This window comes from Toxorhynchites rutilus, chromosome 1, assembly GCF_029784135.1.
Source record: "Toxorhynchites rutilus septentrionalis strain SRP chromosome 1, ASM2978413v1, whole genome shotgun sequence".
Taxonomy (NCBI): Eukaryota; Metazoa; Arthropoda; class Insecta; order Diptera; family Culicidae; genus Toxorhynchites; species Toxorhynchites rutilus.
In genome coordinates, this window is record NC_073744.1 from 201,544,112 (window position 1) to 201,558,690 (window position 14,579).

Consider the following 14,579-nt stretch of genomic DNA (forward strand, 5'->3'; position numbering starts at 1 on the left):
TTCTCAGTGAGAATAGTCACTATCGACAGAAGAATTTGATTACTAAATAAAGGGTGTGTCACATCAAATTACATCACGGAAAAAACGCTGTAGAAAGTTAATTTTTAGGAATTATATCTTCAGCTTTCGCTTATAATCAGATAAGAGTGTATAGATCACGTTGGCCATGCTTCACTGTAAATTTTTCGTAAATTTGGAAAAATGTCGTCGAACGAGAAAGAGCGTCGTGAATTAATCCTGTGCACTCATTTCGAGAATCCGGAGTTGTCACATCGGGACATCGGTAAGATGCTGGGAATCATTCAATCCACGGTCAGCAGAGTACTAAAACGATACTTCGAGAACCTAACCATCGACCGGAAGGTGAAGAACGGCAAAAATGGATGCTCCGTCAGTGAAAAAGATCACAAGCGCGTAGTTAAGCAGTTTAGACGTGATCCGAGAAGTTCGGTCCGGGATGTCGCCAATAAGCTGAATTTGTCAAGTTCATTCGTCCAGCCAAGCAGCGGGAGGGCCTGCGTACATACAAGGTTCAGAAGGCTCCTAACCGCGACGAAAGGCAAAACATGGTGGGGAAGACGCGTGCCTGGAAGCTGTACACCGAAATGCTGACGAAGCCGCATTGCATGGTAATGGACGACGAAACCTATGTCAAAGCGGACTTTCGTCAGCTGCCGGGCCTGTTGTTCTTCTCCGCAGAAGACAAATTCAGCGTTCCGGAGGAAATTCGCAAGCAGAAACTATCCAAGTTTGCCAAAAAGTACATGGTGTGGCAAGCGATCTTGCGGAAAGCGGAGCGCCCCCTTCGTGATGACCGGCACGGTAAACGGGGAGGTTTACCTTAAGGAGTGCCTACAGAAGCGCTTACTACCACTATTGAAGCAGCACGAGGGCCCGACCATCTTCTGGCCGGATCTCGCTCCGTGCCACTATTCAAAGGACGTGTTGGACTGGTACGAATCCAACGGGGTCACCTTCGTGCCAAAGGAAATGAACCCGCCCAACGCGCCGGAGCTTCGCCCAATAGAGAAATATTGGGCGATTATGAAGCAGGCCCTCCGGAAGAACCCAAAAGTTGTCAAATCGGAGGCGGACTTCAAGAGAAAATGGATTTCTGTTCAAAAAACTACAACCTGACGTTGTACAGAACCTTATGGACGGGGTAAAGAGGAAGGTGCGAGCATACGGGCTTGGGCTCGAAGTATGAATAAAAAGAAAATGCCAAAAGTTGTTTAATAGTTTTTATTTTACTGTTTAAAAATTTCAAAAGGATCTACTGGGCGAATTTCTACAGCGTTTTTGCCGTGATGCAATTTGATGTGACACACCCTTTAGATGCAATTCAATTATGTTCTGTTTTTTTTTAATAAAATATCCACGTGGGCAACACGGGTAGGGGTTAATATCCACGCTTACCCTCGCTGGGGGAAGGAAGTCTAAAATGGTCCTTTTCCTGTCCACGTGGTATGTAGATAGCCCCTTTTTGGGGCTAAATAATAAGTCAAAAAACTTTTCTGTGAGTAATTAATATGCATCAGAAAAATAAATATATTAAATATGTTTTGTACCAAACAAATGGAAAATGTCGTGAAGTAGCAGGTGTACGCTCAATTTAGTGATTGAATGTATATTATGCATGCGTCGTGTCACACAAGTGTGTTCAGTATTTTTGACACTTCGTTCAATAAAGATTTAGCGTGCACAGAATAGCATTACAGAAATCAATATCCGTAAAGTGCAAAGTATCCTTTCATAGCTGAATGAATCAAATTGAGATAGAAAAGAAAACCCAAATTCCTCCAGCTAAATTCCCATATCCATAAATGAATACCTTTATCTGTGTGTCGTCGCCTCGGCCGTCACAATACTGCGGGAGTGCCGAAATGTCATCGAATGCCTGTGTTCATTCGATCGGATCGAGCGCAGCCCCACACCCTTGCCAGGTACGCGGGACAATTTTCACTTTCGTCGACGAAATCTGCGCCGGCCATTATTTGCTCCATTAGCCGATTAGACGTGGCTCGGTTTGCGTGGCTCAATGCAGTTCTTTTTTTTTCTGGACTTCCCTCTCTGCGCCCAAAATTTTTGAAAGGCTGCGCCAGTCGTCGGTCGGTCGGTCATTGAACGTTTGTCAAACGCTTCGGTGGGAAATACTCCGGCAAATCAGTGCCAAGTTTGGGGAACCGCTTCCAAATTTTAATGACCGAAATAACGATCTCGCGACTCAACGGCAATTACGTTTCCCTTCCGACAACAGCACCGGTTGCCCTAATGGGATGGGATTATTTGAGCAGCTCTTTATTAAATATAAATTTTCATGCATTCTTCCGCTTGTGAACAGGTCCGTTTCCGAGAGTCATACGCATCATTGATTGAAGAGAAAAGCCGACTGAGTGTTTGACAGTCGCTGTGTAAACGCTGCTGAACGCCTGAGACACATTACGATAATGACGTAAAGGCCGCTTCACATATGCGGACAATTTTCGCTCTGTTATTAAGGAGCGCATCTTGAAGCTCTTTCATTACCGGCAACTCTTCTTTCCCCCCCTACCTCAATCTGGCCAATATTCAACAAGTCGGTGGTTCACAGAAGCCGCCACCCCGGCAAAAGTCTCGTCATCATCATTCCTGTATTGATTGCTACCGGCTTACTCTCGCCAGTGTGTAATTTCGCCGCCTATTCGCAGCCAATGTGCGATGAAAGTGAATTTCAAAAACATTTCTAAGTGGCATCTCTGCTGTCGGCGGATGTTTTCTTTAATAATTGAAGAAGCTGCACTTGCCTGGATTGGCTTTTCGGTGTTCGAAGCTCTCCGCCTAATGTTTTGCAATAACGAGATTATATTATTAGGTAGAGCTCATGATTTTCATCAATCACGCACGAGATGATCGATTCATTCAATTATGTGGTCCATTTCGTTATGTAAACCAAAAACCATCAGAAAGCATTACTCGTGATATATTTTTGGATTAAGTAATGGCCTACGGTAAAAAAGAGCTCCAACACCATTCGTTTTTTCCCCTCTGCACATCCTCGACTAATCCAAATCGCCATTTCTGCGTTTCCTTCTTCAGGGTACGAATTCTTCGAACTCTGACTGAAGAAATCGAAAGTGTGATAAATTTCTCCGTGATTTATTTGCTATTTTCTCACAATAAAATAATAAACATCCGCTCATCTTCCCCTTCTAACCACTGACAGTTAATTTTACCAGCGTCCGTCACACGCACCGGGCAAATAATGACATGCAAATAAGTCAAACTTGACAAATTGCCTGTCGCATGCTGCTCAACTCTTACCCAAAGAGATCTCTGTCTCTCTGTCTCTCTGTTTCTCGATCCCACCCCATCCGTCAGGTGCTACTTGTGGATGCTGCTGCTGCACTAATGTCTCTTTGACGACGCGACGGGATCGCGGTGCGATTTGCCTACCGCACGGCCGGGCAGCAAGTGGCAAACATTACAACCGACCGAGAGTGCCGGAGTCATTCATCAATTGCGCACGTCTGGCGGGTTTCAAATTGAATGCATTTTGCAATGCATCCCGCGAGACAACGAGACGCATCGCGCCAGCCAATGAGCCAGGCAGGCGGACACCTTTCACCTCTCACTCGGTCTTTAGCCAGTGGTGGTGGTGGTTTCGGGTACTTGCGGCTCGTTTGCAATCCGCGCTGTCGGACACTTTCGCGCACCAGTCATCATCGCGTAATACACACAGCACACAGCACAGCAGGAAGAACAGGATCCGCCGGGTCTCCAAGGGGCAAACCGAATTGCTTCTTTGCTTGCCTGCTTTCGGACACACAGGAAGGCGGCGCGAAAATTGGTTTGTAACCATGCGCGGAGTGTTGCTTGTTTCCGCTCCGGAAAACATTGGCTTCTGATTGGATACAGAGTGGTCAGTTTATGTGAAGTAGTGTTTTACCTGGGTATCTGTTCAGCATAACCAGACTTGATTTTTACAGTCATTCTACACTATATCATTATAAGACCAAGTCTCCATTACAACACAATTTTATTAAAGTCTCACTTCAACCAACTCGAATTTCTAAAAAAAATCTTAGTCCAAAGTTTCAGAAAAATATTCAGCTAAGCTTTAGGTTGACTCCTGGCAGAATCTGATGCCAGGAAATTTTTTTCTGAATCTTTGAACTTGAAAAAAAAATTTTTTGAACAAAATCGAGTGGTCTTTCCGAAACATATTGGGGTGCAAATCGAAAAACAGATAGTTGCATTGCGAAAATGATCCAATTTTGAACGCTTGTTGCTCAGTCATTTCTTGAGTGATTTACGAGATTATTGCATCAATCGCATTAGGGCACTCCATAATAATTTATTAAAAAGAGAAAAGCTAAAGGGTGTGTCACATCAAATTGCATCACGGAAAAAACGCTGTAGAAATTCGCCCAGTAGATCGATCCTTTTGAAAATTTTAGACAGTAAAATAAAAACTATTAAACAACTTTTGGCATTTTCTTTTTATTCATACTTCGAGCCCAAGCCCGTATGCTCGCACTTTCCTCTTTACCCCGTTCATAAGGTTCTGTACAACGTCAGGTTGTAGTTTTTTTTTTTGAACAGAAATCCATTTTCTCTTGAAGTCCGCCTCCGATTTGACAACTTTTGGGTTCTTCCGGAGGGCCTGCTTCATAATCGCCCAATATTTCTCTATTGCGCGAAGCTCCGGCGCGTTGGGCGAGTTCATTTCCTTTGGCACGAAGGTGACCCCGTTGGCTTCGTACCACTCCAACACGTCCTTTGAATAGTGGCACGAAGCGAGATCCGGCCAGAAGATGGTCGGGCCCTCGTGCTGCTTCAATAGTGGTAGTAAGCGCTTCTGTAGGCACTCCTTAAGGTAAACCTGCCCGTTTACCGTGTCGGCCATCACGAAGGGGGCGCTCCGCTTTCCGCAAGAGCAGATCGCTTGCCACACCATGTACTTTTTGGCAAACTTGGATAGTTTCATCTTACGAATCTCCTCCGGAACGCTGAATTTGTCCTCTGCGGAGAAGAACAACAGTCCCGGCAGCTGACGAAAGTCCGCTTTGACGTAGGTTTCGTCGTCCATTACCAGGCAATGTGGCTTCGTCAGCATTTCGGTGTACAGCTTTCGGGCTCGCGTCTTCCCCACCATGTTTTGCCTTTCGTCGCGGTTAGGAGCCTTCTGAACCTTGTATGTACGCAGGCCCTCCCGCTGCTTGGTCCGCTGGCCGAATGAACTTGACAAATTCAGCTTATTGGCGACATCCCGGACCGAGCTTCTCGGATCACGTCTAAACTGCTTAACTACGCGCTTGTGATCTTTTTCACTGACGGAGCATCCATTTTTGCCGTTCTTCACCTTCCGGTCGATGGTTAGGTTCTCGAAGTATCGTTTTAGTACTCTGCTGACCGTGGATTGGACGATTCCCATCATTTTACCGATGTCCCGATGTGACAACTCCGGATTCTCGAAATGAGTGCACAGGATTAATTCACGACGCTCTTTTTCGTTCGACGACATTTTTCCAAATTTACGAAAAATTGACAGTGAAGCATGGCCAACGTGATCTATACACTCTTATCTGATTATAAGCGAAAGCTGAAGATATAATTCCTAAAAATTAAATTTCTACAGCGTTTTTTCCGTGATGCAATTTGATGTGACACACCCTCTATATATTTTATGCAACTAACTATCGAACAATTGAAAATGTCAAGCATTATCTAAGCGAAAATCCTGCATTCTGATTGGTCGATTGATACAAACCACTTCCGCTCTCCCAGTTGCTCATTCAATACGAATATGGGCGTGCTCTATGAAGTATGCGTATGTGATTGATTTTCTGCAGATGTACCTCACACATATCACATATTTCTGAAGGCCGAGAGTTTAGTTTAAGTTTAACTCGGGGAGCTCATTTGCCACTAGTTTAAGATTTTCAGTTTAACACGTTGACTGCCACGTCAGTCATCGATGACTGACACCGAGTTTTCACTTATGCTGCGTCAGTCACTGACAGTATAACATATGATAATATAGGTAACTAATATAAGCATATAAGCTTATAAGCATTCCTTTTCGAACAAAAATACCTTCCCCTACGATAAGACATGATGGACCTAATACGTTTAAAAATTCCCATAGAGTCGCTATGAAACCGTGACACTCAACGTGTTAATCAGTTCGAAGAATATGTCACTGTCGATTTGGCCACATTCAGCAATTTTACCAACTTGGCGTGGGTGAATGTCACACCTTCGTGCTGCGCGAGCAAAGTTTTCACGCGCTGCTCCTCTTGCTTCGACGTCATTTTGAAAATTAGAGAGCAAACGACGAAAACTCATCGTAGCATTTCAGGTTTTTTGACGTAGGACTACGTCTTTCATTTCTATACTGGGGTGTAAGTTCAAAGTTTCGAAAACGAAAGCGTTACGCCGGAGAACGAGATTTTGAGTGTTAATAGCTCCTAAACAACTGAATGAAATGGTATGATAAACGCTTCACTCGAAAAATAAAATGTCCACGCGTTATATGCTTGTTACTTTTTGATCCAAAAACTTGTTTCAATAGCCCTAAGTTGCTTTCAAAACAGGCTATTGAAATCACACCCGTCGGTATATAAGCGAGTTCCACTCGGAAATCCACTCAGTTATGATTGCGCAACGATTGAGGTACGATCGCTGGAATGGATGGATGTTTCCCTAACACAGACTTCAAAACCATAGAGCCAAGGGAAATTGGCATAGCAAATTAGATGCAAGCAGTGGGTGCTTTTGCACTCGTTTGCGTTTCTGCAAATTGGAATGTTTCCCTAACACAGACTTCAAAATCATGAAGCCTGGGGAAATCGACATTGCAAAATAGATGCAAGCTGCGAGTACTTTTGTACTCGCTTGCATTTTTGCAAAACGGAATGTGTTTTCCCAATACAGATTCCGAAACCTAGAAGTTGGGAATATCGGAATTGCAGATACATTCAAGTCGGCAATACTTTTATACCCTCAAGCATTTTTACACTCCGTAATTCATTTTGCTATCACGGTCTACAAAAGCGGGTACAAATGCAACGCTTTGGCTCGATTATTCAAGACTGCATTGGAAGATATCCCTTCATGTCGCCAGATAACTGATCTTCTACGCATACCGTTTGATGATTAGGTGAAATGTTGATAACTATTTGCTGCGATAACTACTACCATAATGCATGAATTGACTTAAATTGGGATTTGTTTGCACTTGATTTCGTAAATAGTTTCATTCATTCACTAGTTTAATCAATAATTTAATCAATACAAACAAAAGATAGCTCTGCGCAGCGGCGATATCGTTCCCAATGAGGAACATCCGAGGTGGGATTATTGCTAATGGAAGAAATACAATCGATTACTATGCCAACGGCAGTCCTACGTCAACCTTGCGATTATATCGTAGGTATAACCCACCCATAGTTTTTTAAATACATTTCTAACAGAAATACACTAATTTGAGGTCGACCAATTTTTGCGCGTTCCAGTCTTTATAGAGTGTTTCAACAAGAGATGTAGGGTTCCTTTTTCCAATGAAACTCACAATTCTTGAGATATATTTCTCATTATTTTTAGTTTGTTATAAAATAGCGATATGTGAATTGAGTGTGAAACACCGTATATTTGAAATGATGGTGGGAGATTTTCATCTTTTTCTCAAAATTTAGCTTTGTATGTTCACAAAACTTAGTCGAAGAGGATGAACTATGATGATGTTAACATCATAGTAAGCACGGTTCCGGTTCCAGCGGTTTCGTAAAAACACCTGTAACAGAAACACCCGCTCAGAAAAAGTGTAAGGTCAAAGGAGGCTAGTAATATTCTGACGTCATGGATACAAAAATGGTGTGCCGGTCAACCGGAAGTTCCTCGAGGAAACTATGTCCAAACTATTCGACCGAACTCCTGGACAAACGTCCGTCACACACCACGCCTGAATCCAAAAAGCCTCGTTTTGTCTAGCGGATTCTTCCTCGAGACTTCTTTTATTTCTTTGGATTCTTTGAACAGCGCTCACTCTCTCTCTCTCTTTCTCTCTCTCTCTCTCTCTCTCTCTCTCTCTCTTTCTCACTCTCACTCTCCCTCTCTCTCTCTCTCCTCGTGATGCTCTACCGTATCAACTCGCCACCATGTTCGCTCGATTTTATAAATATAATACACATCAAATTTATTTACGTCCCTACTTGACAAACATTATTCCCTACTAAACAAATTTACAAAAAAATTGACAATATTTAAAAAAAACAAAATCTAAATATATATAAATGCATTTCTGTCTGTCTGTCTGTCTGTCTGCCTGATTCTTTTGAACTCGGAAACTACTGAACCGATCATCATGAAAATTGGTATGTAGGGGTTTTTGGGGCCGGGGAATGTTTTCGTGACAGTTTGAGACCCCTTCCTCCTCTCTAAGAGGGGTCTACCATACAAATTAAACACACATTTCTGCATTACTCGAGAATTATTTAAGCAAATGAAAGCAAATTAGGCATATTAAGGTTTAAGGGTGCAATAAATATTTCTATGGTGGTTAGACTCTCCACCCCCCTCTTTAGGGGAGGGGGGGATGGCGCTGCCATGCAAATGGAACACAAATTCCTGCATTACTCGAGAATTACTTGTGGAGATTGTAGGATATAATAAGTATTTCTATGGTGGTTAGACACTCCTTCCGCTCTCTAAAGGTGGCTGTCATACAAATGGAACACAAATTTCTGCATAACTCGAAAACTAATCAAGCAAATGGAGACAAATTTGGCATGTGAAGGTTTTACGAGGCATGAAACGTTTCTATGGTAAATACACTCCTCCCCCTTCTCTAAGGGGGGCTGCCAGACAAACGAAACACAAACTTCTGCATAACTCGAGGTTTTCGGTTATGAAAAATGTTTCTATAATGGTATGACACCCCTCCCTCCTCTGAAATGAAGAGAGGGTCCCATAAAAACATTACACATATTTCAACCAAAAATATTCTAACATGACAATTGAAAATTTTCGGAAAACTTTGAAGGAAAAAGGGAAAGTTCGGAAAATTAAATTCCCATATGTTCTACAATTACATAGTGACAAGTGCTGTTAGTCCATTTGATGTTTGCGCTAGCGAAATTGATCCTTTTTCGAAACTGGAAATGGAATTTTATGTGATGAAACGCACTCCTATATCTTCATCTATCTATACCACAAAAAAGGATCGCCGGATGTGTTGATAAGAGCAGAACTCGAGGAAGGAATTGTCCGATTTAGGGCTGTCTTTATTCTATCATATTTTCTATATAAAACATTTATTCCATGTAACGGAGAAACATGTTATTTGCAAGTGGTTGAAAAACCTTGAACGAGAATTGTTCTGAAAATAGTCTGATATTATAATGATGAGTTTTGTTAGAAATACTAGGAATTTTATAATAAAAGGTAAATTCAACGGGGTCAAATAGAAGATCAATCAATGAACAGTTCTGCGGTTGGACCTATGAACTTGCTTATAGTAAGAAAACGTGAATGTTTGAAGGTATTGATAACAAAAACCAAATTTTGGGCGAGACGAAGTTTGCCGGGTCAGCTAGTATTTATTTAAAAGACTAACTCGACTGTTACAAACGGTAACTTACATTTAATGTGACATGCCGAGGCACCACTCAGGCGATTTTGACCGTTTCTTTCCGCCAGTTCGAAAGCCAATTCGATGGAGTGTTCGTCTTACCGACTTAATTAGTATTTTTTTATCAATATTTTTGGAGTAAAAATGACAAAAGAGACCAATTCGATAAACAGGAAGAAAAGTGATGGTAAAACACTCACGTAATGAAAAATTCTCCCAAAAATTACTCGATAACAATGGGAACCTTATTTTCTGCAGAAGAAAACTTAAATCCAACTGCTACTTGTAGATTACTTTTTTATTTTTATTTACAATTTTAACACAAGGCCAACTAGGTGCACACAATAAGTGTCAAAGCTACTGATACATTGTTTTGCAAGTTTGTACATCATTAAAATTTTATAAAAAATGACCTCCACCTATTTCAAAACAAAAATTAACCGGCCAAACGTAATGCAGCATTTAAACGTATGACGTCTGACACTAGCTCGGACGAATCTAGCTAAGGGATCGTATCGTATGTTTCAAACTAACCGGATAATCAGTAGAGCACAAGTTTGCGTGCAAGAGACCGCCGCTTCCGACGACGGATCGGCGGTCGACTTGGATCGCGTCATCCTGGCGACTTGGGTCGCCTCGATTCCTTATCCTCGTTAAATGGAGTCTTCAACATTACTTTCAAGATGTTGAAGTCTGCATGTTGTTAGAGCTCCGTAATTGGAGGGTAAATGTTTTGAGGTTTCGCTTTCGGTGTTTTAAAAGCGACAAATCGAAATTCGAAACCTATGTTTTGAGGATGTTATTTGCTCGGACAGTGTTCTGTTATAAGTTCAGCAAATGTGCTGAGGCCTTTGTTTTAAACACTCAGCAATCGTTTAATACTCGGTGTGATAATTTTATTGACTTGTTTAAGTTCTAGATTAGCTAATCAATCGGCTATCATTTTTTGGCCTTCCCAATTTTCAGCTCACTATTCAACACACAGTCAGAAATCTCTAAGAATGGCTCTGGACCAGTAAAGAAAATCCGTTCTTGATGGCTTGCGTTGCTCTTTGAAGCTCCTCCTTCTTCCAACGTTGTCTCTCCATCCTCTTTTTGTAATTCAGCGGCATCTGGAATCAATAGACCAAAGAAAAACCTCAAATCTGTAGGACCAATTCACCCCACAGAAACGTGTCCATGTCACCCCACACAACATACAAAAATTGAAATGCAAATAATTTCATTTATTGTTATCAAACCTGTGTGGGACGTGAATGTGATCCTCCTATTACATCCAATGTATTTCAATTGCAATGCGTTGCGTTGTCCCTTTTATACATACCGTGCCTATGCGATGCAGCCCTGCCGCTCATATTTCGCCGGCTATAAGGTTTGCTCCAACCCTGTATCGCCCAACCTAATTACGCAGCACGAGATCTCGTCTTGCTCGGGATTCTGGCAGCGGTAAAGGCAAGACGTGTGCTCTGCGGACAAAGGATAAAACATCTCCGAAATGGCTGGACTTTTGGTGGCTAAAATCACACATTGGCGATCCTGCCAGGAGCTGGATTTTTTTGCAGTACGGCTACTTGTGTTCGTCGCGGGTAATTAACCGTTTGGCTGATTATTTTAGCGTTGTGTGGAGCGAAATCGCAAGAAAAAATCGAAAAAACAAATACGCGGAAGTGAGAAAAAACATGGCTGTCATCCCGGCTTAGTTATTGTGATTGTTGTAATATCGCCGGTAGCTGGAAAGATGGTTGAACACGAGTGTTTTTTTGACGTAGGACTACGTCTAACCGGAAGATATAGGGGGTGAAATGGAAATCTAGGCACTGAACAAGTAGGAAAAAATGCAAGATTTGGAACGCTTATAACTCGAGCATTTCTCAATAGATTGCAAAGGTTTTTGCATCAATTGATAGGAAATATATCTACGCATCTATCATAACGAATAACATTTCATTTTTCTTGAGATAAATAATTGAATAATTGTGAAATATCAAGCATTGTCAAAATGCACTATGTGCCCATTTTTGATTGGTCCATATTGTGCTCCTCAAATCGTACCGACCAAAACGGGCAACCAGAGCAGCAGCGAAATAGAATGAAGCACGATTGGAAAGGAAAAAGAAAAAAAATGAACGAAACATTGGTCGCAGTCTCACACATGCGTAATTCTCGAGCCAGCCAGTAAGCTTAAAAATCCCCGCTCCGCTGCCGTAACGATCGGCATTCTTTGTGTGGACACCGACTGGACAACATCGTTGCTGGACGAGCTGGACGGCGAGGGATCGAGTGCCTTTCTCAAGGCAAGAGGGTGGAGGTGGTAGCGCTGGAGTAAAGTAGAGTAGAGTTTTCAAAGGGCCTTTCTCAAGGCTAGAGACGAATGAACTGCAAAAGTTTAAAGTCTCTATAATACAATACCTTCCTTCCTTCCGTAACGATCATTCTCATTCAAACCGTACACCACATCGGTTCGCATCACAACACATCAACAAACCAACCCAAGCAGCCATGTCTGGACATGGTAAAGGAGGAAAAGTGAAGGGAAAGGCAAAATCCCGCTCGAACCGTGTTGATCTGGAGTTCCCCGCAAGGGTAGCTAGGCCGAGCGCGTTAGTACCAGTGCACCAGTCCACCTGGCCGGCGTTATATAGTTTCGGCCGCCGAAGTGATCGAGTTAGCTGGCAAAGCTGCTCGCGACGATAAGAAAACCCGCTTTCAGAACAGAACACAGTCGGTTCGGTGGACATCAAGACAACAACAGGCAGTAGCAGCGAGTGGCGAGTGGCAAACGCAATCGCAAAACGGCATCAGGTAGCAGAAGAAAAAAGTTTGTTCTTTATACAAACTGCTTTGGTGGCAAATCCAGAACAAGGCGGCATCAAGGGCGTTCGAAATGTTTTTTTTTTCAAAACCACGAGTACTAAGTTTTCTAAATTGGAACCATTCCATAAAACAAGGCGCTTTTCAGGGCCATTAAACCTTCCAAAAAAGAGTTTAGGAAATACAGTTCAATGCTTTCTAAAACATTATCCAAAATAATAATAAAACACAAATTGATTTTTTCATAATTTGTTTGCCAGGATATGATGAGTATGTGAATTTGGCAGTTGTTCTGAGCTTATTGATTTTCACCAATTCTTAAATTGCTTCTAGATTGAAAGTACAGTAATTTACACTTATCTCGACATTTAGCTAATTGGACGGACCTGTAATGCGACATATTTAGTTGGACATTTTTGTAAGCATAGAGTTCGGGGTCCAAATTATGACCCCACATTGAAAGTTGACACTGTACCACTGTCATCGCAAATGTTCAATTACAGGTTAAAATTACCTCCAATCCGATACTGAGTGGTGGTAATGCGACGTGCCATTGAATGTAATTTACTGTAAAATATGTCACATGGGAAGAAATTTTCCAACTGTGAAAGCTGTGGCGAGTGGCAAATGCAATCGCTAAACAGAAAGGTTTAGCCGAACAAGGGATATCGAGTGATAACAAAACAATAAACTCTTTAGATTAAAGATAATTTTGTGATCCTGAAAAGGACCTTTTTTAGCCTGCATGTGAATCCAACGAGCGAACAAATCGTAATGAATGTATTTTTTTGCCATCGCTCCCTTTTAACGCTCATTCGTTCGTCTCGTTGGACTCGCCCTTCTGGCTGAGTCTGCCGATTTGTCTCTATCCTGTGAGTGTGTACCGCTAGAGTATAAAACACGCGGACCCCAGAAAAATATCTTATTTTCTTTCAAACGGTAAACCCGTGTGGTTGTACGGCATCGGCATCGTGGACGTAACAAAGGAGGACAAGTTAAGGGAAAGGCAAAGTCTCACTCGAACCGTGCAGGTCTCCAGTTCCCTATTGGTCGCATTCACTGATTGCTCCGCAAGGGTAACTAGGCCGAACGGATTGGTGCCGGAGCACCAGTATACCTAACAGCGATTATAGAGTTTCGGCCGTCGGAGTGCTCGAGTTGGCTTGCAAAGCTGCTCACGACAATCAGAAAACCCGCATCAAGAACAGAGCAGCTTCAGTTCGGCGCTCATCAAGGCAACAATTAGTTTCAGTGAGTGGCAAAGTGTTTCTCCGGCACGTCGCATTCAATGTAATTTACTGAACAACATGTACAAGCTGGATGGGAAGAAATTTTCCAACTGTGAAAGCTGTGGCGAGTGGCAAACGCAATAGCTAAACAGGAAGGTTTAACCGAACAAGATGGGAATATCGAGTGATAACAAAAACACAACACCAAAGGTTCTTTTCAGAACCATCAACATATTCATGAAGAGTAAACAGTAAACTAATCCATTTTTCAGGTAGATAGGTAGGTATTCACGTTGGAGAAGAAAATAAAACAATGTATTTAAAATATATATTTAACAAAAGCTGTCCCCTTTGTATAGTCCTACGTCACTCCGGTTATGTCCCCGACATTACCCACCCGTCTTTTTCTCACATGTTGTTTGTTTGTTAAATGAGAAAAAAATGTGTAGTGATGTACATTTTTTGTTAGAAATGTGTAGTGATGTATTTTTTTTATTAAATGGGTAGTGATGTACATTTTTTGTTTGAAATGTGTAGTGATGTACATTGTGGATGTAAGGGATCGGAATCGTGGTAATTAAAAGCGGATCGCGACGACCGCACTAGGTGTCATTAAAAGCGGATCGTGACGACCGCACTTGGTGTTATTGAAAGCGGATCGTGACGACCGCGCTAGCTGTTATTCAAAGCGGATCGCGACGACCGCGCTAGATGTAATTAAAAGCGGATCGTGACGACCGCGCTTGGTGTTATTAAAAGCGAATCGCGACGACCGCGCTAGATGTAATTAAAAGCGAATCGTGACGACCGCGCTTGGTGTAATTGAAAGCTGATCGCGACGACCGCGCATGGTATTATTAAAAGCGGATCGTGACGACCGCGCTAGATGTAATTAAAAGCGGATCGCGATGACCGCGCTTGTTGTTATT